The sequence below is a fragment of the Xenopus laevis genome, chromosome 2L, assembly GCF_017654675.1.
Source record: "Xenopus laevis strain J_2021 chromosome 2L, Xenopus_laevis_v10.1, whole genome shotgun sequence".
NCBI classification, from domain to species: domain Eukaryota; kingdom Metazoa; phylum Chordata; class Amphibia; order Anura; family Pipidae; genus Xenopus; species Xenopus laevis.
In genome coordinates this window covers 131,117,261-131,140,914 of record NC_054373.1, presented here as the reverse complement: position 1 = coordinate 131,140,914, position 23,654 = coordinate 131,117,261, and the positions used below count along the sequence as shown (strand labels likewise).

The 23,654-nt window shown below is 35.4% G+C and overlaps 1 long non-coding RNA gene across 1 annotated transcript in view; it reads right to left on the bottom strand.

Moving 5' to 3' along the window:
- Window positions 1-20,537, bottom strand: part of LOC121400034 — an 83,551-nt gene extending 63,014 nt beyond the window's left edge. The window contains exon 1 of the long non-coding RNA XR_005965497.1: window positions 20,435-20,537. This is a non-coding gene — a long non-coding RNA (uncharacterized LOC121400034). The remainder of the gene's footprint in view (window positions 1-20,434) is intronic.
- Window positions 20,538-23,654: the final 3,117 nt, after the last annotated feature.

The following is a 23,654-nucleotide window of genomic DNA, read 5'->3' as shown; positions in this document are numbered from 1 at the left end:
TAAACTCCAAATGCAAAAATCAGAACAATTCGTCATTTCTTTTATAAAATTGGAAAAATCTCGAATTTATTAAACCCCAAAGATGGAAAAGTCTGAATCTGAAAATCCGGCATCGCAGACCTGTCGAGGTTGCATATAAGTCAATGGGAGAAGTCCCAATGATTTTTTGATGGATGTTTTGTGGGGAAAATCTGAAAAAAATCATGAAAATCTGATTTTTTTTCTTGCAAAGCAAATGCAATAAATAAGGACTTTGATAAATAACCCCCATAGACTCCAATAGGTCAGTTCTGTTATAAGCTTTATGATGTCATATTCCCTTTATATTTTATCATATGAATCCTCCTAGTCTTCCCTATTCATTCACATATTATTCACTCCCTCAATAACTTGTTTATTCCCCGTTTACTTTGGTTTATCTGCTGTCACTGGTGTAGCTATTTATTATACATGTAGCCATTTATAGTACATGTATATGACAATTTAATATATATATTATACAGCTTTCTACCATCATTCTTCACTGAACGGAAGATTTATCATATTTAAAAGTAGGGTTTATCATCGACTTACTTATCTTTAAATACACAGTAAATGATTACACACTAAATTGCAAAAAGCCCGAATTTTGTGTAAGAAGGGAAATGTCAAATTCTGTCTAAAATGAATGAAGATGTAAGAAGAATTGTTTTTATTTCTGTTTATTAACCTACACATAATACATCAATTGAGGGTAATCAAATATTACAGCTGCAGATACAGAGCCATAAAGCAAGGAAAAGTGTCATGAATGCCTGATACTAAAATAATTGTGATGAAAATTGGGTGAATAATTTTCCAGCATATAAAGGTCAATTTTAACTTAGGACATAATAAAACATGTATGCATGGAAGAGAAAGAAAGAAGAAAGAGTGCCGATTCTCTGTGAAAATAATTGTGGTGACAATGTTGTGTGCGAGCACTTAAAATACTACATAAAATGTATGCAATGGATTATATAAATATGGTGCTTAGTTTTATATTTGCTTGGATCCAACATTTACCCTGCTAACAATAGAAATTATTTGCTAACAATTAGGTCATTATTTACTAAAACTCGAACTTATTTCATATTTTTATTAAACCGAACTCAACCAAACTCCCATGCACGATTTTATCTTATTTGTTAATAAAATAGCTCAAAAAAAATCAGGAAAAAAATCTATAAAATCTTTGACACCAGAATCACTAGATTTTTTTCTGGTTATTGCCCAAAAACCCCAAATTTTCGGGTTATCGGATGAAGCCCAGCACAGATCACAAAAAAATAGTGTTTTTGCCCATAAAACCCCACCAGAAAAAATTGTGGTTTAGTAAATAACCCCCTAAATCTACTAGAAAATCATTTTAACATTAGGGGGCCGATTCACTAAGGGTTGAATATCGAGGGTTAATTAACCCTCGATATTCGACTAGGAATTAAAATCCTTCGACTTCCAATATCGAAGTCGAAGGATTTAGCACAGATAGTTCGATTGAACAATCGAATGATAATTCCTTCGATCGAACGATAAAATCGAACGATTCGAAGGATTTTAATCCAACGATCGAAGGAATATCCTTCAATCAAAAAAAGTAAGCCAAGCCTATGGGGACCTTCCCCATAGGCTAACATTGACTTCGGTAGCTTTTAGATGGTGAACTAGGGGGTCGAAGTTTTTTTTAAAGAGACAGTACTTCGACTATCGAATGGTCGAATAGTCGAACGATTTTTACTACGAATCCTTCGTTTCGAAGTCGTAGTCGTAGTCGAAGGTCGAAGTAGCCCATTCGATGGTCGAAGTAGTCGAAAAAAAACTTCGAAATTCGACGTTTTTTACCTTCGAATACTTCACTCGAAGTTAGTAAATCGGCCCCCAAATAAACCCAACAGGCGGGTTTTGCTTCCAATAAGAATTATTTATGTGTTAGCTAGGATTAAGTACAATGTTCTTTTTTTCTATTACAGAGAAAAAGGGGATCATTTTAAAAAAAAATTGGATTACAGTATGGGATCTGTTATCTGGAAACTCATTATCCAGAAAGCTCCAAATAACATAAATAGAGTTTAGAATAGAATCCATTTTATCCAAATAATCCACATTTTAAAAAATGCTTTCCTATTTCTCTATAATAATAAAACAAGTACTTGATCCAAACTAAGATATAAATAATAGGGATGCACCGAATCCAGGATTCGGTTCGGGGTTCGGCCAGGATTCGGCTTTTTTCAGCAGGATTCGGCCGAATCCTTCTGCCTGGCCGAACAGAATCCTAATTTACATATGCCAATTAGTGGTGGGAAGGGAAATCGCGTGACTTTTTGTCACAAAACAAGGAAGTAAAAGATGTTTTCCCTTCCCACCCCCTAATTTGCATATGCAAATAAGGGTTCTGATTCAGTTCGGTATTTGGCCGAATCTTTCACAAAGGATTCGGGGGTTCGGCTGAATCCAAAATAGTGGATTCGGTGCATCCCTAATAAATAATCCTTATTGTAAGAAAAACTAGTCTGGGTTTATCTAATCTCTATGTGATTTTCTGGTAGACTTTTGGGGGCCCATTTACTTAGCTCGAGTGAAGGAATAGAGGAAAAAAAACTTTGAATTTCAAATGTTTTTTTTGGCTTCTTCGACCGTTGAATGGGCAACTTCGACTAGGACTTTGAATCGAACGATTCGAACTAAAAATCGTTCGATAGTCGAAGTACTGTCTCTTTAAAAAAAAACTTCGACCCCCTAGTTCACCACCTCAAAGCAACCGAAGTCAATGTTAGCCTATGGGGAAGGTCCCCATAGGCTTTGCAAGGTCTTTTTGATCGAAGGAATTTCATTCGATCGATGGATTAACCATCAAAATTCGACCTTAAGTAAATTTGTCCCAAAGTATAAAGATCCAAATTACAGAAAGAAAATCCCTAAGTCTCAAGCATTCCAGAGAATAGGTCCTATAGCTGTATTTGGATAAAATGGGGTCTATAAGAGACAGCCATCCCATAATTCGTATACTTTAGACTTATGAAGTATAGTAATAGAGTAACTAGTAATCAATAAAACAAAACCACTGTGTTTTTAAAAAAAAAATAATTTCATCTTTTAGTTGATAAAGGGGAAAAAACTGCAGTTGTGAAAACATAAACTGAAAATAATGGTTACAGAGAGTACACCATAAGGCACGACCAAAGTCTCAGCACACCAAAAGGAAAATCTTGTTTGCTTAAATTATTTGTTTCTTCTGTCTAATGAATGTAATTCTAATATACAAGCGATAACACTGGCATTTCTTTGAAATGTTGATTTAGTTTAATTATGAAAATCACCAAGGTATTTTCTGGCTGCCGCATCACTCCCTGTACTAAGATTAATCACATCAACATCATTCATTTAATCTTCAAAAAGGAAGCAGTTGTCCACAAGAGCTTTCAAATAGCTTCATTAGTGCAATTTCTCAGACTCAAATACTTAGCTAGCAGTGTAAGATTGAGAAGAAGGAAGGTCATTGTATTCTATTCAATCTTCTAATTAATTTTTGAATGTTTACACATTTTATGCAACTTTGCATATGCTGATGTAGCGTTCTCCCAAGACAGCTTATTGGCATGTTAAACTTCATGTACACATGGATCTGAATTAAAGTTAAAGAATAAACGAGGATATGAATTGGAATCTTCACTTTCCTCATATGGTCACAGAAAATACCCAAACTACATATATATATATATATATATACAGTATATATAGATATATAGATATAAATTCCAAAATGAATAGGTTTAAAAAGTTAAAGAAATTATCATTTATATTAAAACAGTTGAGCAATATATGTATATAAAATCCAGTATATGCACTTATTAGATTATTTGAGAAATTTAACTAAAAAAGATAATGTAAAAGTAATTGTTTTTAGCATAACTCAGAATCAAATTTGAAGATGACCCTTAATAACCAAATTAAAATGTATGACCATCCCTAATCCTCCACCATGACAGCTGTATCCTGACTGTAATCTATGCAATGAAGTTTTCAGTGACTAGTACCAGGATAGTTAAAAGGAGCAGTAACTCCAAAAAAGTAAATAGTTTAATATGCATAGGGGGTTATTTATCAAAGTCCGAATTTATCTCAATATTTTCTGCTACAAACTCCGATCAAATCCGCTCAGGTTTTTTATGCTTATTTATTATTACATTTTCACGAAAATTTACTTTTCACAATATTTTCAGATTGTTCACCTGAAAACTACGATTTCTTATGCTTTTTGTCCGAAAACTTGAAAACTTCGGGGTATTGCACGAACCCCAGCGCACATAAAAAAATCATTGGGACTTCTTCCATTGAGTTATATGCAACCTCGACAGGTCTGAGATGCCTGTTGACCAAATTCCCTTTCACAAATTTAATTCATTTATCAATAATTTTTCTCGAAAAAACTGGAGCAACAAAACATTGCAACAAAATCAAGTGTCAATTTTGATCTCACGATTGACGCTCTGAAAACCAGACTTTTTCGGATTATCCAGCCAGATCACGATGTCAAGACTTCAGGGACATCTACCATTTCCTTCTACATGACCTCGACAGGTTTGAGAGTGAGTATTTTCGAATTCAGATTTTTAGCAGCTTTGGGGTATAATAAACCTCTAAAAATTCTAGGTTTTTTTTCACCAAAAATTCAAGTTTTCCCCTTAAAAACCTCAAACAGACAAATCTGATGTTTAATAAATGGGCCCACAGGTATTTGTGAAAAATTCACAGAAGTTTACATTGTATCACATTTATTAACACCTTCCTAATTGTCAAAATTAAGAAAAATAGTCAGTGATTTGATGCAGAGTAATGTTTCAGAATATGCTCAGCTGCTTTGGGTAGTTAGCATAGTAGAGAAAAAAAAGGCTACTGATTATTATATGTACGGTGTAGTGTTGATCCATGGACTGATACTCTGTTTTCAGAAAGGTTTTGATTTCTTCTTCTTTGAGGCAAACTGGGTACTGAAAAGCTTTTTTTCTCCCTCTTTATTTTATACAACTTATAAAGAAATAATTTTTAATTTGGTACAAAAAGAAAAACCTTAATCCTTGGGGAGTATACTGTGTGTATTCACTAAAAAATGTCAAAGATGGAATTAATGAATGCATAATATCTTAATATTTTAAAGAGAATATTTTCTGTACATTCTATATTATCATGGTCCTTTATTTACAAAAATTCTTTTTCATAATGTCATTTCTTTTTTTATTATTTAAGATTTGCACTTGAAACCTGTAGTACCAGTAACACTATTTCTGAAAACCTTATAACAATCCATACAAATAAGAATTTTTTTATAGTCTATCAAGCTAGCTGAATATATTTGTCTGGGCTGTATAAATTATGCATAAATTATTATGGGTAGAATGATGACTTCTAATTTCTTTTTGCTTTATCTATATAGTATTTAAATAAATGTCAGAAATTGTGTTTAATGCTTACATTTTTTTTCTTAATAAAGGGAAACATTAGCTCTTGATCAAAAATTAAAGGAAAAAAATAATAGTAATAATATTTTTAAAAAATAATTTCAGGTCATTCATTTATTAGTATTAGAAGGGACTGCTGTATATGGGAAACAGGCTCCCTTTGGCACTCACATTTGCAGCCAAACATCACTCATGGTGGCCTGTTATTATGAACACCCATGAATTGCAGAACTCAATAAATGAATAAAATGTACTGTTATTAACATTAAAACAAATCAGATACTTGGATGTTTACATCTGTTTTTGATGGGTCAGGATCAGATGGCCAACTCACAGTTTGCTCTGGCAAGCAAGTAAGACTTGTCATTGTTGATGTGATTAGAAGGCTCAATCCAGCAACTTGTAAAACAAACAACCTTGCTTGTATCTTATCACCAGTCTTCAGTTCTGGCCATAGAATGGCTTTTCACATGAGGAATACATAATCCCATCAGCAACAAGCTAGTGTCACCAGGGAAGCACTAATAGCAGCACTCATGTCCCCGCTGATACTCTCTCATACATCTCTTGCCAGTGGATGGCTTTGCAGATGAGGGATAAAACATCCCATCAGCAAAAAACTAGTGTCACCAGGGATGCACTAATAGCAACATTCACAAGCCCTCTCTGGGACCAAAGAGATATGCAAGTGTCAGATATATAAATCATTTATTAATCTAACTGCCATCAACTTCCCTGTGATAACAACTTGTGACTAAGAAAGTGTTGGCACCTCAGTTTCCTTTACTGGGAAAGAGGAGCAATAATGTTCTACATTAGCTGTAAAAAGTGTGCTTGCTTCAATGCTATTCACAAAGGTACTTGCACTTATACATTCTCCTTGGCATCTTGCAGCAAGTGCCCAATAAGCTCAGCCTGATGAGTTTCACACTAGTGCAAAGCACAGGGCATAACAGAGCCATGTAATTAAGGCCAGCCTTCAACCCCTTAGTCCAGGGTTCCCTTCCAGGCTATGTTTACATGAACTGACTTGCATCCGATAAATTGGACACTAATGTTGTTACTGCAGCCCGCCAGAAGTAACACAATTGATACACAACCATAATAAGAGAAATGTGCACTGCAGCTTGTGTGCCATTTACCAAAGAGGACTGTTCGTTAGCTATTTAGCAAGTGCCTAATGATACTTAATTCTGATAAAACATGACATGCTGAGAGAAGTTCTTGTATCAGCCCACTTAATATGCCAGTCTCACATTAGGATACTTCTGTGACTCTATGAAAAGTAACAATGAAAAAATTAGAGGGCTCCACAGATTGTGAAAAATGACGGTTTGCTATGATGGTATATTTACTGATGGGAATAATTGGAACACGATCTGCTCACATACATTCTGCTGAATTCAATATCTAGTTCACTGTCCAGTTTAGGGACAGATATACTAAAGTTTGGATTGGGAATCTGAATCTGAAGGATTCCCAGAAGAACAAAACATTGCAGAGGTACTTATCACTTTCCTAATTGTCAGGATTTTTTTTCTGGATGAATTGCTTTTAAAAAAAATTACACATTTATGAAAGCTTTAAACACCATCCTGTTCTTTTGGGTTTGAATTGATTTCAGTGCAAGGTGTAGCTCTAAAACCCCTCTGAATAGTAAGTCCCCAAAGCAAATTGTAAGCAGCAATTGATGAATCAATAAAATCCCTTCCACCCTCAAGAAAAATGTTACATTTGTTAAAAAACATATATTAATGCTTATAAGGACAAATGCAGCTCTTTTTAGGGCAAAGATTGTATGAAATAATTAAACTAAATTGTTTTATTTCTATCCCCTTCTACCTAGTGCAGTGATCTTCCACTGGATCCCTAGGGGCAGATTCACTAAAGGATGAATTGTCGCCAGTGACCGCTTCACACACGTCGCACCACTTCGCCAGGCGCAAATTCACTACCACTGTGCTAATTCACTAATATACAAAGTTGTGCCCTGGTTGCCGAACAATGGCGTCTTTTTGCTAACGATACTTCAGAAGTGCGAGCATTTCATAGCAAAGAAACGCTACTTTTCATCTGTGCCTAGTGAAAATTCGCTAGTTATCTTGCGCTTAGGTCAATTTTCATACAGCGGGTAATTTAAAGTTGTATCGAGGTCTTTATTATAAATGTTGGTGCAAATGCTTGAAGTTACCACTTTTTATTACACATGTCCAAGGAACTTTAATAAAGACAGGAGAGTGAATATAATGCCCTACACATGAGTCCACTGTAAAATGAATGTTCCATATGTTATGAAATGTCTGGATTACCCAAAAAAGGAAAAGTCGCAAGCGTTTTTGGAACTTTAATGCATTTTCCACACACAGGATATGATGTACAGTAAGTGACAGAAGATTGAGGAAGATCTAGCTTCGTTTTAGCACTTCTTCTGGTCTGCAGTGGTGAAGTCAACTTTGGCGAAAGAGGTAACGTTCAGTAAAATCCGCACTTTAGTGAATTTGCGCATTAGCGCCCATTTGCCAGAGAGAGAGAGAGAGAGAGTGACAGTCTGGATTGCTAGCAAATTGGTGCTCTTTAGTAAATTTGCCCCCTAGAGTGATTCTCAAAGGGATATTTAGGGTCTCCAATCCGCCAACTTTCATATCACATCATTATTTTGCTATACAGAAAGATATCAGATAAATTGCTTGCCATGCAGTAATGTTGGGCAGAAATGATAAATATCTACATTGCTGATCCACCGGATAAACACCAAATGAAACCAGTTGAAACAGTATTCACTTGAAAATTAAAGGTGGCTGCAGTCATAATGGAGAATCTAAAGTTTGATACACTGATCAATTATTGCAATTTGTGTATCTGCAGTTTAATTCAAGGACAACATTTCCAGATAACTTAAGAAGTCAATATGGAATGCCAGCAAATTAAATGTATTATTACATATCGCTATAATTTTGTAATTTTCAAAGTTTCTGTATATTGATATTATGTGTAAGAAATAATAGTGACTATTATTGAATGGTTTTGGTTCTATATATATATATATCTCCCAGGACTTGTTTTATTGGCAGGTGTGTTAGAAAAGCAATGGTATAGTTAGATGTTTAAAATAGATCAAATTCAGTAATAAGTAGAGCATGTATATTTACATAAATACTAGTTTGCTATTTGACACCAATATTAGAACTGTGCTGCGTGTTAAATAAGATTTCACAATTCTAATTCTAAGTTATAAAGGAGACTAGCCTTCTTCACAGAACACTGAGCACTATAATTTCACCTTTCTGACCACTTCTTCCCTTCTTCCCATATATCTTCATTAAATATTTACTACTCTGCTGAATGACCACTCAGATTATCCTAGAACTATCTTGCAGAATCCCCGATGATGTCATGGAAATGCTAAACCCATTATGCAAAGTTAGGATCTCTATTTGCTACGACCTCTTGGCAAATACATACGGGGAGGAGAGATTTTTACATGAATTATTCTTAATTCAGGTTAGAAACATAGGCTTCTGTGTTTTGCCATTATATTTTTCAGAATAAAATTTTAACCATTAATGGGTAAATCTTTAATTTCAAAGAGAAAAAAGCAAACAGTAAATATATTTCAAAGTTAAAAAAAGGGTATAAAAATGGGGTAAAATTGATTGATAATGACTGACTATTTTATAGAGCATTTTCAGGTAGCCACTGCTTTTTTTTACCAGTAAGTTGAACAGTCTCCTAAAATCATTACATATCTTGATAAGTTGGGAATATGTTGTGTATTTTATCACCATTTTACACATGATAAATAGGGCAGTTTTGTAGCTGAATTGTCATTACTGCTTTTGTCAGTTAGGATACCCTTCTCTCTATTCTGGGGCTTATATTCTGGTCATGCCATTGATTTGTGTACATCTCTATTTGCATTGTACTTGCCTCTGAGTTTATGTAAAGTGTCTTATTTGCTGTTATGTTTATATCCTGAAATCTATCATTTACATATTACTATGAATGCATCTTCAGGTCATGGTATGATCTCCAGACTCTTCTGTAACTAACAAACCCCCTTTGAGTCCATTCACTGGTCAACATCCAAGACAAATTCAGTCAGTACATCAGACAGGAGATACCTGAGTATGTATAGTAATGAATATCTATTTATAGCCAGGAAACATATTACACAAAAATGGACAGATCCCACCCCTCCCTATCCTATGCCCTGATGGTCTGGTCCTCTGAGGTTAATCATAGCTTATTTTATAAAGCGAGAGATAGAAAAAAGAAACATGCAAAAAATCTGGGGTTAGTGGCTGGAATAGGAACACCAAATTAAGGCCTCCATCTTGTGAATTAAGGTTAAACACATGTCATTTTAAGACCATATCTTCATGGGTTGTGGGCTAAAATCAACTTAAAGAATATGAATGTTTTGGCAATTCCATTGTTACTTCTCTCCTGGATACAAAGAGGTCTGTAAACTGAACATACAATTACTGATATGTAGCTACTGATAATTGTACTTGCTATGCCCTCACCTGTTTCTACAGTATCAAACAGTCAGGAATCATCCCGATGTAACAGAAATATATTTTTTAAATGGATGGGGTGTAACCTTCCTTCCACTAGAGAGTTGTGGCCCTAAACTGTAAAAAAAAAATGTCAGCTTTGTGCCAATAACACCTTATTTAAGCAGGTCTTGCACTATGTAAGATTTGTAATGTGAAGGAGATTAAGGAGATGTGAAAGAAAAATATTAAATTGTGAAAATCACATTTTTGTTCTAATTTGTACACATTATTTTTACATTTGTTTTTCATTTAATTTCCTGTAATTACATGGAATCTATTCACAATTATACTATTCTCCAGAAAATAAAATTACCAAAGAAAACAATGTGTCATGTTTACTTAAACTTATTTAGATTAATATTTTTAGTTGCATTAAAAAATATTTTTCATTCTGCCTCCTTTTGATTAAAGAATTGTACATATTTATATAGCCAGTTAGTTTAGATTAGTGGTCCATATCTAAATGACTAATTTTTGTTGCTGTAAGAAAAGAGATATTATAATCATAACTACTGTATTTTATTTCCTTAACCCCTATATCAGGGGTGTCCAACCTGCGGCCCAGGATGTATATGAATGCTGCCCAGCTTGAATTTCCTTCAATCCAGGAAACGTCATGTTGCAATGTCACGCACAGAGAGAGTATGTACGCGGTCGCTAATTGTGTGCATGTGTGCTTTTAATTTTACATGGGGTGTGCGGTGTATGGCTTCCTAGAGCAGCAAAAGCTGTTAACAAGTGAGCGTTCGGTTACTTACAAAGGCAGGTAAGCATTCTTCAGCAGCATCGCCTGCTATGCTAGGGATATATGCAGAGCCTACATTTGTGAACAACTTTTTTCAAGAAAGAGCACACTAAGGGGGTTATTTACTAAACTCCGAATGCAAAAATCATGAAAAATTTGTGATTTTTTTTAATAAAATCTGACTTTTAAAAAAACCACGAATTTTTCAGGATTTATTAAACCCAGAGGATGGAAAAATCCGAATCCAAAATTCCGGCATCTCAGACCTGTCGAGGTTGCATATAAGTCAATGGGAGAAGTCCCAATAATGTTTTGATGTGTGCTGGGTTTTGTGCAATACCCCAAAGTTTTCGGAGTTTTCGGGTGAAAAATCCTAAAAATTTGTGAAAATCTTGAAAATCGGATGAAAAATTCATGAAAATCGGATCGAATATCCGAAAAAATTTTGAAATTCTGATTTTTTTTCCTGCAAAGCAAATTTTCGGGAAAATGTAATAATAAAGAAGCGGGGGGGAAAAAAAACAGGTTTGATCAGAGTTTGTAACAGTAAATTCGGACTTTGATAAATAACCCCCTAAGAGTAAAATTATCTGATAAGCACCTTGAGAATTCACTGAGAATTGCAACTACCTCCATTCAACCAGATAACGATACATTAGTTTCTCAAACACAATGTCAAAAATCCCACTAGGTTTATGATACCCTCTTTTCTTTTACTTTTACAATAAATTAAATCAAAACTTAGCGTTAGTGTTTGTGTGTATTTCGAGTGTGGCCCCAGAACATTTTTCTTCTTCCAATGTGGCCCAGGGAAGCCAAAAGGTTGGACATCCCTGCCCTATATTGTGTAAACATGCAAACAGGATACTACATTAAATAGAAAAAACATTCCTTTCATTTGTAAGTTGACTGTACTTGGGAAGATCTGCTCAGTTGGTGAGGGTACAAAGGGAGCAGATCCTTGCCCAGTCTGGTTGAGGTAAGAATAGAGATAAAAAACTGAGTCTGGTAAAACCTGAGTGCCCCTACTTAAGTAAAAATACTGTATATAAACTAATGATGTCAAGTCTGTGGCTTTTAAGTTGTTCTTAGACTATAAATTCTGGCATTTTGTACTACAAGAGTTTTACTGCTACTGCAGCAGGACGAACACCTACTGAGCATTCCTAACTTCAACACCAAACTAATGTATATAACAACTTACACACACTGTATGTTTTAATTGTATTCAGGGGATAACTCAGAGGTTAGAATTTAGAGCCCTCTCTACTAAACATGGCATTAAACCCTTTAAGGGCTAGTCCACACGGGGAGATAGCGACGCGTTTGCGGTCGCGGCGACAAAGCGCCGCGACCGGCGCAGGTGACAGTTTTGTATGGGCGCCTATGTAAAAACGCCTGTGCTAACCACACGAGGCGATGCGCTTTTCAACAGTCGCCTGAAAAAGCCTGGCGAGGCATTTTCAGGCGACTGTTGAAAAGCGCATCACCTCGTGTGGTTAGCACAGGCGTTTTTACATAGGCGCCCATACAAAACTGTCGCCTGCGCCGGTCGCGGCGACTGTCGCGGCGCTTTGTCACCGCGACCGCAAACGCGTCGCTATCTCCCCGTGTGGACTAGCCCTAACTGCCAGGAATGCAGCATCTTACTAAAAAAAAGTTACAGTGTCAACTACATAGATACTTTTTTTCCCCAAATAAATGGATAAACAAAAAGCATAGCAAGAAAATTAATGGCTCCAAAGCAGAATGGCCACTGGTGTTCACATGATTAATGGGATAATCTATAATTATTTAATTTATTTTCATTGTGCCCAAATATACTATTCAGTTTCAAGATTATTATTACTTGAAACTGTTTTTACACATGACAATGATGTCATTGAAGCTCTACAACAATTCTTATTTCTTTGAAAACAGACTATATGAAAACTTTCCCAAGTGAGTTGTGAGATTTGTATCTGAATTTTAAAGGGTTCAAAATACTTTGATCAATAGTCAATCTTAATACATGGCTGTTGGTTGAATTAGCTGACACCTAAGTCTGAAAACTTTGTAGTGTCATTGTTCCTTAAGTAAGGCTGAAAAAAGACAAAAGTTCATAAACCTCAAAAAAACTTTTGCAGGTTAGTTGGTAAAGTTTCTTACACACAGGCATTTCTTCCTGTGATTCTGTATGATAGATGTTTTTATCTGTTCTACCACATGGGAATGAACAAGTTAACCAACCCCATTCTATCCTGTAGTGACAGTTCCCATTGCACCACATTGAATTGTTTAATGTTATGGGAAAACTGAATGTTGCCTCTCATGTGCTTTGGCAGTTCAGTGTGGTGCAGTACTGTTGTTATAGGACAAAATAGGTTATGTTAACTCATGCATTCTTGTGCAATGGAACTCTTAAAAAGCCACTACACAAGATGCCATGAAGAAACCCCCATGTGTAAGAACCCTAATTCAGCCTAACGGGCAAAAAATAAACTCCTGTCTTGCATCAACATGGCAAAATTGGTCACTGTACCACTTTGTACTCAACATTGAACAAATTAGAACTATATTTTCAATTTCTTGTCAACCCATTTTTATACCCATATATGTATCCTAGCTGTCTTTTTGGGATTTTTATATCCAGACTGCCTGTAAATCCCTTTCCTCCATTCTCACTGGATTTCCTCTTGTCGACTGCACCATCCTATGGAGTATAAAAAGGGAGTCAGATAATCTATCTGGTACATATATGTGCAAAATTAGCAAATTCTCTCTAATAGAATGTATCTTTGGGTCCCCAGATGTTGCTTACCTACAACTCTACAAGTTTTAGATTATATGTAGTCCAGCAATATCCATTTATTTAGAAGCACCCTATTTGCCAAGACTTTTGGAAGTTAAAGGGATACTGTCATGGAAAAATGTTTTTTTTTTTTTTTTGAAAAAGCATCTGTTAATAGTGCTACTCCAGCAGACTTCTGCACTGAAATCCAGTTCTCAAATGAGCAAACAGATTTTTTTTATATTCAATTTTGAAATCTGACATGGGGCTAGACATTTTGTGAGTTTCCAAATATGCCCCTAGTCATGTGACTTGTGTCTGCACTTTAGGATGGAACTACTTTCTGGCAGGCTGTTATTTCTCCTACTTAATGTAACTGAATCTGTCTCAGTGGGACTTGGCTTTTACTATTGAGTGTTGTTATTAGATCTACCAGGGAGCTGTTATCTTGTGTTAGGGAGCTGCTATCTGGTTACCTTCCCATTGTTCTGTTGTTAGGCTGCTGGGGGGGGGGGAAGGGAGAGGGATGATATCACTCAAACTTGCAGTACAGCAGTAAAGAGTGACTGAAGTTTATCAGAGCACAAGTCACATGACTGGGGGCAGCTGGGAAACTGAAAATATGCCTAGACCCATGTCAGATTTCAAAATTGAATAAAAAAAAATCTGTTTGCTCTTTTGAAAAATGGATATCAGTTCAGAATTCTGCTGGAGCAGCACTATTAACTGATGCATTTTGAAAAAAAAACATGTTTTCCCATGACAGTATCCCTTTAACTTTTGTTGCAGAGTTGAATAAAGGGTATTATTGTTTGCCATCAATGATCATTTTTCCTAAATACGGAGATTTTATTTTTTTTATATATATATATATATATATATATATATAAATATATATATATATATATACACACACAGTAGTGTGATGATGCAGTTGTAGTGTATAACTGTGCTGTATTTTTAGGAAGGAGAAGCTGGTTTGCCCTTTTAGTTCTTATATACGTGCTGTGTCTTGGGTAATTAGAGTACAACCTGCTGACAAGGAAGGAAGAAATGTGTGAGAAGATTACTTCCTTTAGCTGCTGATGCCTGCGCAGGCAGTATTATAGAGGATAGGAATAAATAAAAAGCAGTGAAAGTACAAACAGGGAGTTTGAGGTTACATTTTATCAGATGGAGGCAAATATTTTTATTTATGACATTTGGTTGCATTTCCATTGTGAAAGTAGTAGTTAAACCGGACTGAGTTTAGGGTAGGGCCAAAGGATATTAGTCATCCAGCCTCAGAGGGGCCCCTGGTAAGAAAGCACATATTATTAGATAATAAAGTAATAATCATTATATATTTTAGAATTTATCTCAAGGATATCTGACCTTGCATCACAGCTCTCAGAATCACCTGATTGCTTTCCTGCATAGCCTGGGGCCCTGCACATGGAAATAACAATAAATACACCAAACAGATGCACTAATATTTCCATTGGTTTTTACTGATTCTTGGCAGGTTCAAAACATTTTTGGTTCAATTCCTTTTTTGTGATGCAAAAGATAGAGAAAGAAAAGAGCTGCAAAGAAAGATAAAGGTAAATGATTTAAACATGTTGTGCTCCGTATTCTCTTTCACATCCTGCACCTACAGCACGTTCACTGATATAGCCCCCGGTGTTGTAAGTACTAGCAGGATGAGAAATCCTACAGATCTATGAATTTGGCAGCAGCCTGTTCTTTTATTCTGCAATGTGCATCTTACCTAAGCCCCTTCTGGTGCATGCTGAAAGCTCTTCATGGCCATGCCATGACAATATATCACTGACACCAAGGACAAATTTCACATTGATCATAGCAGTCAATACTTCTCTTTATAATAGTGTGTGTGTAGGTCTGGAGGAGAGAAAGTCTCTGAACAGTGAAATGTTAGCATGCAGTCAATACATGGCATACCTGGTGTGAAATAGTTCTCAGCAACAGTATTTGTTGCAAAAAATATATGTATATATAACAAATATTGTTAGGACAGAATAAGTGGTAACAAGGGGTAAAACAGGAAAGTACTTAGAGTACTTTTAAAGGAATTCCATTAAAATGAACAATTAGGCTGCAAACTTTAAATCTGTTGCATCTATATTTAATGTGGACATGGTCAAAAGCCATCTCTCTCCATCTGCACTACAAATTCCATCATCCTCTAAACTCCGTGTGCCACAGGATGGCTATTTCTGCTCCAAGGGGGGAGCAGTTATGCACAGAAGAGAGAGATACTGACTTGTGATTGAACGACCTAGGTTGTTAACAGAACAATTCTACTTCAAGTCACTTATTTGCTATGTTTAGGGAATACACAGGAATCCCATTTTGCTTTGGCCAGTAAAACATATTTACAACTGTACTACCATCAAGAGTTCCTCTCCAGAGTATTATATGAACTGCATTCACTGTATGACTTCACTTCTGAGCTATTCCTGGTTGCATGGATAATAGATATTTGATTCCAACAGTTATATATATAGATTACTACTCTGCCTTCCTCCTTCTGTATGTGGAATGGCCTATTATGCCATTGCAGGGGTGGTGTATATTAAGGTGGTGCTGAAAATCACTGCTGGTGCACACACACTGTATTGGTTAAAAATATTAGAAAGCCCTGACTGATTCTGTGTTTTTTAAATAAAGCAGAAAATCACATTTGGAGCATATGAATTTTTTTTTTTCCTTCTCATTTAAATTTGACTCCTTCATTTAAAGTTAGAAGGATGATGCACATTTTAAGAATGAATAGACTGGAAGAAGCGAGTAACTTTTTAAAGAGAAGCAGGCAAGTTTAAGATGAGGGTCTGAAGCTCAATCATAACAGCAAAAATACGATTCTATTTACAGTTTAATCACAGTATTTAAAATAGACATTTCCATCTAAAATCCAATCAGGAATCAACTCTTTACCTGGAGGCATTAAATTATCATCTTGATTTTGCATTTGTAAACTGGTAGGAAAAAATGTGACTTCTGGATACTAAGAGGTCAAGTGCGGCTGCTCAAATATTTTTCTTACAAAATGACGGATTTATTAGACAAATAAGTAGTCCGGCTGCAGCAAAACCCCTAGTGATTGAATTCTGACGTTAAGTCAACAACAACTCGAACTACATCAGTGCTCCAAGATTTAGTCATGATGGTAGAGATTACTGAACAAATAAGAGGCAGAAATGAATACAAATTTCTTCTGATCTGCCCCTGGCTCGTTCCCCCCTGACATTCTCCTCCATATGCTCCCCCTATTCATATTGTATTCTAATTAAGTGCTGGCTCGGGTGTTAATATTCCTGGTTACAGACTCCTTTCAATACATCGTGGGGATAAAAAAAATAACACTGCCAAGCTGGAAAAGATCTGTCTGTGGTATGATATGGTGAAAAGAAAGTTTTATTTAAAAAAAGGACCAGGATTTAAAATGTTTGGATAAACTTAGCAATCAGGGGTATGTGGGCTTTGCGTTTCTTATACAAAATGAAAATATGTGTTGCCACAGAAGTAGAATATCTACTGTAAATTGCAGGAACATGGAGAGTCGCTTTGGGGTTTAGCGTGAGTACAGATTTCTGATTCAGTACAATGGATTTGCTCGGCCGTAATGCATAGAGGGAGCTGTCCATGGTGCTGAACTCACACAGGCACGGTCAGGGCTCTATTTGCTTTGCACTTTACTGAATGGGAGCTGAATGGCTTTTATCCAGCCATAGCAAGTGCTGCTCCTAGGACCCCACAATGGGCTTTTTTATTGTTGTGCAAGTATTTGACACCAGAATACAATCGTACACAACTAATATTAAACCTTAAGGGGGGAAATATTTATATCAAACCGTGGGAGCGGGGTTGCTGCTATTCTACTTAATTAAAGGTTTGTCTATGTGTAGCATATCCTGGAGAGTTAGTAAGGTGCCAAAGAGAACCTAGTTAGATAACCACTGCCAAGAGAGGTAGGTGCAAGCATAGTTATTAGTATCATATGGCTTGCACAGGCGCATATATAAAAATAAAAAAAAATATTTATATATATATATATATATATATATATATATATATATATATATATATATATATATATATATATATATATATATATATATATATATATGGTTTGGATAATTATGTTGATCAGTTCTCGTTCACTAAGCATATTGGGATTTGAAGGAGTATCCTGAAGCAAGTCATTGCTCTAACTGGTGTTGCCAGCACAAAAATAGGCTCTGATCTGTCTGGTTTCCTGTCAGGCTTCTTCGGCTCATCTGTCAAGAAACCAATTTGACTTTATTTACATCCATTTGCGGGTTTAATTACTTTGGTGATGAATAGCCTGAAGGAATTAAGTTACAACCCTTAATGTGAAACGACAGATATATAGGAAAGCTCTCTCTCTGTCTCTCTGTAGATGGACATAATGCATTATATTGTACCGTCAATGTGTATTCTTAGTTCACTCCCTACAAATAAAGCATAACAAAAAAAGCCATTGTGGGTATAAAGCGCGTTAATAAAGCATCCCTCATTCTGAGAAGTAGTTTTTCTGAGCAGTACTGCTGGGTCACCCCAAGAAACTTACATACTTAGGGTGAGCTTGTCAGAGATCCAATTGTGCAATCCCCATCCAGAAGGTCGTGCACAGCCCACTCTACTGTAGGAACTGGAAATAAAATATTAATTACAGGATTGCTGCATGGTGGATTGTTCCATTTTTGCTACAATAATATGCATATTAAAAATCACTGGGAGAAATTATTTAAACTCCAGGATCCACTGTAATATGCAAGGGCCACATAGAGACTCGAATGGGGTGTAAAGCCAAATATAAAATGTTGCTTAATAAAATAATTTCTAAGCAACAGCTTTTTAAATGCAGCTTCCAATGTATTTAAAATAATAACTTATGGAGTGGTGTCCTATTCAATACTCTGCCCTGGTGGTTCTAAGCTTTGAAACAATGTAGCAGAATATGCACTCAAATATCACTTCTGCTGCATAGTTTCAAGAGACTGGACCAGCGGTGCAATTGCAATCACTGCTTTCAATTGCAGTTAAAACAATTAAAACCGTTAATAGCGTTTAATGAATGGATATCGGAAAGTTGCTTAGGGATTAGATTTCATTTTTAGGTTTACATGCCCTTTTAAGGTGCTGATATATATATATATATATAGAGAGAGAGAGAGAGATGATAGATGACAGATAGATGGATAGATGTAAGTTTTTTTTTTTTCAAACAAGTCAATTTGTTTCCTATGTTAAAGACAACGGGCTAATATTAGCAGAGATACAGTAAGTGGGGTACTTTTTCTGTTTTGATTAATAGATCCATGTGGCTAACGGCCTGACATATGGTGTGCGAAGCAGCTTGAGATGGATCCTAAGGCTTCCCCTACGGCCATTAACATATTAGAGGCTTGTGTGCAGTCAGACAGTCAGACTTCATCTCCAGCCCAACGCAGAGAGCCTGCAAGCCAGGGCTGTTTGATATAGGTTTTCAATAATGCATCACGCCTCGAATTTAAGGGAAGAAGCTTGTTGTGCAGAAGGAATTGTATAGAGTCATAGCACAATTTGGTGACAAATATCTCCCTTTCATTTAAACACACAGAAAAATGAACACACTACTCCTGCTCAGTTATTTTTTAACTAGAAGCTAACAGGGAAAACTGAGGTGCTGGTAAACACTTCAGTAATAATAATAATAATAATAATAATAATAATAATTATAAAATACAAAAGGATTATAATGTTGTCAGCAGCATCAAAAAGTGAAACAAAATGGCAAAGATAAACCGACCCACCTGCAATTATGGAGTTAATAATCCCAAAGGGGACTCAGGGTCCTTCTGTCCCACCATGTGCTGATGGGGCTGTGGGTACAGATCAGAGAGGAAAGGTCGTTCCACATTTGAGCAGTGACTAATTTGAATTAACCTTTCTGAAAGAGATAATCCTACTGGATGTGCCTTGTGTGGTTCTGGAGTTAGAAAACCCGTTTACCTCATACTGTTCTTCCCTGTTACTGGTAAACAGGAGGAAAGATTTACCTTGTGATCTCCTGGAAATAGTGTTAATAAGGGCTTTGATGGTGTTGCACTTTAGAGAAAGAGAGTGCCTGGAGGCAGGCTGGATAACAGAAGGGTGAAAGAAAACTCTCATAAACGCACAGTTATGTTTAGGGGGGATATCTAGCTAGCTAGAGGGAATGATGGGAGATGTAGTCCATAAACAGCTGGAGGCCTGTTTTTCAAACACTACAACCCATCCGAAATCTCTCAGTCGCCAGCTTTATTTACTGGCACTAACTGCTCCCTTATTTTTTTTTAAAAATACCAAAAATAAACTTTGATCGCCGACCTCGATCGATTTCCTGCCAGCGATGAATTTATGTATCTATTATAACGAAATGATCTCGCCTCCTACTACTAGAAAAAACCCCAGTAATAATCTGCCGACCCCCCTTTTTTTCATTAAGCACGTAGCGGCGTTCTGCATAAATCGCATGTAGATTCTGTGCCGCAGGTTAATCTGATCGACACCTAATATTAAAAAAAAAAACGCAGACGCTCGTGTGCGTCTGCGATGGAGAAGCCTGTGGAGTCCACCCGGATGGCTTTAATTCCAGTGTAAACAAGTTTTTAACCCGGTGCTTTTGAATATAGTGATTTCTGTTTTTTTTTCCAGGCTGAATGCTTTATGGCATAATGCCTCCTTTCATAAAGTCGCATAGGTGAACGAAATTAACATAAATCATTATTAGTTATTAGGATTTGCTCTAAATGACTCTCGGAATATAACAGGCAAACCCCATCTGCCACCCGTGCTCCACAAGCCCATAGATTGCAGATAAAATAAATGTCCTTACCCCCATTACAGTGTTCCAGTGTCTGTAGCCAAAAGCCAAACAAAAGCAATAAATACCGAGCTTTTTCTCCTCACTATTCAGCTGTGGCTGGTTTCATCAGCTCTTCCTCTGGAAAAGCTCGATAGCTGCCTGAAAATATTGCATTTTATATCACCAAAGGGCGATTAATATTGCATTAACTGTATTTAACATTTTTGAAGAGCCAGTGATCTGCAATGAGTAAATTTTCTCTCAGCAAACACAAAGTATGTCAGGGAAAGCAGAAAGCTTAAACTATACATATAAACATCTTATTTGTTTTGCATCTTTTTCTTTCTCTTTTTTTTTTTTTTCCTTCTTCTTCTTTCGTATAATGTTACTGTATGGTGTGCAGTGTTTGAAGTAGAGAAATCCATGTTAATGGTCTGTATAAAGTATTCTGACACTGTCTGGAGACATGCAAGTCTCTGCCTTCATTAAATGTTTATTGTCAACACTTCAGTGAAAAGAGAGAGTCTGGTGTAAGTGAATTTCCACTGTTGGATGCTGTCAGCATTTTGTTTCATTCTGATCAATGTGTACAAAAGTTTGTATACATTATGTGGAACTAGCAAAGAGGGGCAGGCACTCAACAAAGATTGTTATAGGGAGCCTAAAATGTTTAATCTCTCTTGGAGGTGACCCTTTGGAATATTGTTTATAACCCACACACTGTATACACACACCTAGGTATTATTAGCAGTTGTGCAGTTGTTATCAAAGGCCTGAGAAAAGTCTTATAGGACAACAAAAATATTTTCATATTGTTATGTTCCATCCTCTGTTACTTTGTTAGGTTCACATAAGCAACTATGCCAGTTTTATATATATATATATATATATATATATATACAGTCCAAAGTTCTAACGCACTCCATGTACAAAAAAATTTGACCCAGGTGCTACCAAAGATAGCTGCATTATGAAACAAATCAAAGGAATAGGTGCACACTTGGATTTGTAGAAATATTAGGAATCCATATTTTATTGGTTACATTAAAAAGAACTGGCAAACGTTTCGGTCTGTGTCTTGACAAAGGTCTTAGACACAGACCGAAACGTTGGCCATTTCTTTTTAATCTAACCAAATAAATATGGATTTGTAATATTTCTACAAATCCCAGTGTGCACCTTTTCCTTTGTGATATATATATATATATATATATATATATATATATATATATATATATATATATATATATATATATATATATATATATATATATATATATCACAAAGGTGTGTGTGTATAGTAAGCCTTAAATATATTCGTTTTATCTGGAGGCAGATATATATTTATTTATATCTATCTATCTATCTATCTATCTATCTATCTATCTATATATATATATATATATATAGCGACATTTTGTGCATACTGCTACTAAAAAATGCCTTACCCTTTAAACAAAACAGGGATTGTTTGTCCATATATTGCAATATATTTAAGCTGGCCAACTATATATATATATAGATATGTGTGTGTGTGTGTGTGTATATATATAGATATGTGTGTGTGTGTATATATATATATATATTTAGTCAAAGCTCTGTAGCTATATAGGATGAATAACTACTTGTCGGCCATAGCCCCAGATTTAGCAATATACAGACCCCGATACAATTAGTTCAGAGACCACCATTTGTCTACAGATGCACAGGTTTTCACTGACAATATGTTGTGTATCACTCCTCCCATTCTGCTACCTTAACAACAATTACTAAAGTTTTTAATTATCTTCTTGTTATAATTCATTTTATTAATTTTCTAAATCTCAGCCCATGAATTATTAAAAGCGGCTGGGTAATTGTATTTACAGCATCCCCTTCTACTGCACGTGCTTGCATCTGCTGACCGACATTTGCCTTTTTATTTTTAATGTACCCACTGCAGCCTATAGGTTCCTGTGCATGAGGCATTGGTTACATCCCCCCTGACAGGCAGCATGAGCTGTTGGGTAAATCCGGAATCAAACATAATATCTGAACTTGAGATGTTAGTCCTGAATAAATAACTGATCCGTGATTAATTGATTTTTTCTGAGTTATGTATCCACTTGGGTAACACGATTAAAACTCTACTCTATTATTGCTAATCACAATTCACGAGTGTAAATATAAAATATAAATAGGGAGTTTGATGGAACATTAGTAAGTGGGTATGCCTATTTTATTTTTAACTTTTTTTTTGACAGGACTCTGGTTGAATGAGACCAAATTTAGTCCTAAAATGACAGAGGAGTAAAATCAATAGTATCATGACAATATGCGTCTATTATTCATAATTCAGGTTGAAAGCTATTGGAGAACAAGTTAAAGAGGTCCTGGAAGTGGTGAATACACTACTGCAGTCTAGTGACTGGTATGTAGGGATAAAGGGAATAATGAATGCACCCCTCTTTTGTGGCTGTACCTATTACACACACACACACCTTCTCAAACACACACAACTTTCATCTTGGGACACTTGTCTTCAACAGAAAGTAGCAGGAGCCGAATATATATATATATATATATATATATATATATATATATATATATATATATAAAATGACATACGTGCGCAGTTTTCAATGCATATGGTATAAAAGTTATTTTTTATTTTTATTGGAAGAATTTTGTACATATGGATACACAACACGGTAAACTTTTTTGTTATTATTATTATTCAACTGTACATTTTAATGGAAGGTCCTAAGATCATTTCAGTGCGAATTCGGACAAACAGAAAACAGTCACTCAGGAAAATAAATAAATGATCTCTCTTATACCCACATAAAAATAAAAAAAAAACAATCACGAGCTTCATTTCATAAAGAAGTACTGAACGGAACGACAAATGACAACGGTTTGGGATCATTTCGTATTGAGAAACTAATAAGATCTACCTGCTGAGAAAAAAAGATTCAGTCGCTGCGATTGTGCAGCCCATATTCTGGGAAGAATTAGCATTAGCAGCCTGAAAGTTTCACCTGTAGTTAGATCGCTTCTAGTTGCTGTCTGCTTCTAATTATATATATATATATATATATATATATATATATATATATATATATATATATATATATATATATATATATATATATATATATATATATATATCTATATCTATATCTATATCTATATATCTATATCTATATATATATATCTATATATATATATATATATATATATATATATATATATATATATATATATATAT